Here is a 4,634-nt window from a genome sequence, read left to right on the forward strand (position 1 = left end):
CTAAAGGTGTGCACTCTTTGGGGGTGCAACTTTTATTAAAAAAGGATTCAAAAAATTAAACAAACAAACACACACACACACACACACACAAACAGACAAAATACTAGTTCTAATAAATGACTGGTCAGAAATCAGATCTTCACATCTTGAGAGATAGTAACGAGTAGATAGTAATTAATTAGTAACTTTGATAGTGACTGGTCAGAAATCAGATCTTCACATTTTGAGAGATAGTAACTAGTAGATAGTAATTAATTAGTAACTTTGATAGTAACTTTGGCTCATATCATCTTCTGACACAGTTTCTGATTTGCACCTGATTTACACAATTTTAATCAGCTCTATTTGCAAACAATTAACCCAATTCATTCATGTATATCTGGTCTAACTCAAGACCCGTTACACACTCAGGGTTTCCACAGTCATTGGAATCTTAGGACATTTTAAAATTGTGATTTCGAAGCCTGGAAAAGTCATGTAAATAAACAAAATTCTCAAAAAATTATGACATTTCTACAGTGATTATATGTAGCAAGTTATGTGCAGCTCAAAAATATTTCAAAATCTTGAATTTGCTGTTTGTGAGTGCAGCTTTTCTAAAAGGATTTAAACATTTTATTTACTAGAAATGAACAAAGTTAGTAAATCTGACTCTTGAGGGCTGAACTTAAGTATATAATATATAATCTTACATTCAGATTCTCATCATATTCAACTACTGACACTTTCTGATTTGCACATGATTTACAAACTTGAAAAATGACCAAAATCCCCCAAAGTTAGGGAAATGTCATGAACAATTATTTATCAAGACATTTACCAAGTAATGTGCAGCTCAAGAAAGAAAAAAATATATTTCAGGAGCTACAAAATTGATCTTCGTGAGTTAAAATTCTTTAAAATGATTTAAAAAATCTTTATCATCTAATAACCGATGACTATAAAAGTAATGGAAATTCATTGGTCAAAAAGTGTGGGATCCTGCCCATCATTATTTAGATGCTGTGGTTTCAGTGCTACTGTGTTTATAAAGCAGCAGGCTGCGTATTTAGATGTAGGAGTTAAAAAATGACTTTGCTCTGTCACCATCCCCAGTAGTGCAGTGTTTATGAGCGGTAAAGTGCACTTTAGTGCTGTTGCGCACCTCCCAATGCATGCGGCTGAGGTCTGGAATTCTAACTTAGAAACACCGGACCACTCGGGAATCATTCTCACTGATCCTCTGAGCAGATTTCTACAGTCACTGTTAAGCCACAAAGAACAGTGTCATGTTGCGAAATTCAAGTCCATGCGATCTGCTTTTTGTTTGCTTTTCTTGGCATGCCAGAAGGTTCTCCTTTAGACGCCAAGCTACACAAACCTCTTCGCGCACACACAGACCCGTCCACCACCTGCAAAACAGGACCCTCTTAACACACTTTTTCTGTCCACGGTGCTTGTTTGTATCAGTGTACTGTCCCAACCAGCTCATCAAGGTGAACAGCCAGCTATTGTTCCGTACCCTGTGGCATAATCACTTCCAGACTCTCCACTGCCATGCCATGATGCAAAACAGGCCCGCTTGATCCATGCCCATTACGCTGCATGTGATTTCAAATCAAAACATTAGCTGAATTCATCTCAGTGACCTGGAACAACAGGCAAACTAAGTGAAAGATTAGTGAGAGTGACAGTAATAAGTTGTGGTTAGCGTTTGTACATTACAGCATGTACAGTATCATTAGGTTTTTTCCTACTGATTGGCTGGTCAACTTGTTTTATTTTTGATTTTAAAAAGTCAGCTAATGAATCTAGAGAAACTTTTTAATGACAATTTAAAGGAGCTGTGCAGTCAGTTAGCGAGTGTTGAAAAAATGGTAAAGACCACAGATTTTTGGACAGCGCTTGCAACCGAATCGTACATCACGGTCACCTGTCATTATATAGTTGATTGGGAAATTCACAGTGCTGTTCTGCTGACCAAAGCCATGCCAGAGCGGCATAATGCTGAAAATCTGGCAAATACGCTTTCCACTGCTTTGGACCACTGGGGACTAAGTGGAAAAATCACTGCATGTGTGCATGACAGTGTGAGCAACATGGTGCTTGCCAACACTGAATGGTAAGTGGGACTCAGCCTTGTTTTGCACACACACTCCAACTCGCTACAAATGACGGTTTCAAGCTTCAACACATAAACCATGTCGTTGCATCTGCCAGTCGTCTTGTTTCTCATTTCCATCACAGCACAACTGCAGAACTTGCCTGAGCGCAAATTAGTGCAGTACTGCTGAACTAGGTGGAATTCTATTCATGACATGTCCGAGCGCTTACTAGAGCAAAGATGGGCAATATCTGCTGTCTTATCAGACAGAGCTTTCACTAAACTGTCAGATGCACAAACCCTCGGACTGACTGATGATAGCTGGGGAGTTATGGAGGACCTCTTACCAGTGCTTCATTCACTTAAATGTGCCACCACTGCCTTGTGTGGAGAATCCGGGGTATTCGTCTCCATGGTTTACCCAGCAGCTCTTTTGTCAAAACACCTCAAAGAAATCCCAAGAGAGTCTCCCAAAGTCTCTCAGTTCAAGCAAACAGTGTCTACTTAACTGGAGCGGTGACTTGCACTTGCAGATGTCAGCAGCGCTTGCAAGGTTGCATACATCGCATCCTTCCTGGATCCTACACACAAACACCTGAGGTTCGCAACTGAGGAAGTTAAACGTGCTGTGCAGGCCAAAGTGTGTGATCTCATATCGAACCGCTCAGAGAGCGAGGAAGAGATAGGCCTAACAGTACAGTAGATTCAGATGAACACAACTGTTGGCCAAAAAGTCACAAAGTGATTCGCTGTCTGCATCTGCAATCACAGTCTTGTTTGGTAAGGACTATTACCTAGAAATCTTAGACACAAGGATATAGGACATGTGCCCACTCATCCGCATCCCCATGAACTGCTGGAAAACCAACAACCACAAATTCCCCCGACTGGCAACGTTATCAAAGGCTTACTTGTGTGTGCCCGCAACGTCTTTGCCATCAGAGAGGGTGTTCTCTGCGGCCGGACTAATTGTGAACAGATTGCACTCCTGTCTTTATCCCGAACATGTGGACTTACTCATTTTTTTTTATAAAAATATGAGATAGGTTATTGTTATGAAGACAGACGTTAAAATGAATGTTCACTTAAGTGCCATCATTCAGGCTGTTCGCAATATGTTTTAACACATTTAGGCCTAGCCTAACATCAGTACGGCTTGAGGTGATACTGATGATATTTAATCTATCAAACTGTTTTGATTTTTTTTTTATAGCTATGAATGTACATACTCATTTTTGAAATGGAAATGTCATAGCCTTACGAGCAGTTGATTTATGCTAATCGACGGACTGTTATTTTAATAAGTGCTGCGCGCTCCATTATGGATTAAAAGAGAGGAGTAAAACATAAGGTAAGATGGCAAATAGGTAAATAAATGTAGAATTGCACTGTGTTTGCTTACGTGCATCAATCAGAGTGTAATCAGTGAAAGATGTTGTGGCAAGTGCAACGTTAAGCCACTTAGGTGCCGCGCGCTCCATTATGGATTAAAAGTGAGGAGTAAAACATAAAGTATGGTGGAAAATGGGTAAATAAGTGTAGATTACTGTTTGCTTGTGTGCATCAATTGGAGTGTAAACAGTCAGAATGGTGTATATTGAACTATTGTGTGTACCGTTTGGCTCCCGCTGGTAGCAGGGGATAGTCGCTGCATTTGGGGTAAAAATGACACAATTATTTATTGTGTAAGGTGCCAAAGAATAGAAGGAGACCAGGGTTGCACTGTCAGTTGGTTCACACGCATCTTATCGGATTGGCAGCTGCCTCCGGGGGTGGCAGGTTTCGTGACAACTCCCCCTGTCATGCAAAGATTTCACTCCCTCTCCAAAGCAGCGCAGCATATGACTTTGAAATGTGCAGTGCTTATATTTATTCAATGAAATCATGGCCTTTTGAAGCTTAATCATCACATTAAGCCATATCGCAATTCTTGTCTTTCTGTCCCCAAATTTAAGACCTCTTGAAATCATAATTAAGATTTTCTTATGCCATTTAACACTTTTTATGGCCTTAAATTTGAAGCAACTTTTTAAGGGCCTGTCAACTTTCCTAATTTTTGAGAATGCCATTGTTCACTGAAAGTTTCTTCTGTCTATGTGCCGCTTTCTGCTCTCTTCACTGCACGCACGACTGCACGTCTGAACGTAGCAACAGTTAACTGTAGCAATCGGTGGCGCCGTAGGACCCAAATGCCTCTACTGAGCTTACCTTGATGTGCCTGATATAAATTAGATTTTATTAGAAAACTGTTTGGCATTTATTTATTTCATTATGACAAAAGGCTTTGCAGTCCGGAATTCAGACCGGAGTCCGCCTGTTGGCGACCCCTGCAGTATGTCTTAATCAATGAGTCTGATTTCATTTTTCATGGTGTCTGTCTTTGATAGACACTCTCAGCTTCCTGCTTCAGTGAGAGGTGTAATTTATGATCATTTGAAACCAGCTGCTTTTTTAACACTCATTATAAACACACATATATATTATTAAAGGGGTCATATGATGCTATTTCAATTTTTCCTTTCTCTTTGGAGTGTTACAAGCTCTTGGTGCA

At 40.1% G+C, this 4,634-nt stretch overlaps 1 protein-coding gene across 1 annotated transcript in view; it reads left to right on the forward strand.

Moving 5' to 3' along the window:
• Nucleotides 1-4,634, forward strand: part of LOC107670590 (segment polarity protein dishevelled homolog DVL-3-like) — a 34,700-nt gene that overhangs the window by 1,274 nt on the left and 28,792 nt on the right. The gene's annotated exons all lie outside the window — the stretch shown is intronic.

This window comes from Sinocyclocheilus anshuiensis, unplaced genomic scaffold (genome assembly GCF_001515605.1).
Source record: "Sinocyclocheilus anshuiensis isolate Anshui unplaced genomic scaffold, SAMN03320099.WGS_v1.1 scaffold140, whole genome shotgun sequence".
Classification (NCBI taxonomy): Eukaryota; Metazoa; Chordata; class Actinopteri; order Cypriniformes; family Cyprinidae; genus Sinocyclocheilus; species Sinocyclocheilus anshuiensis.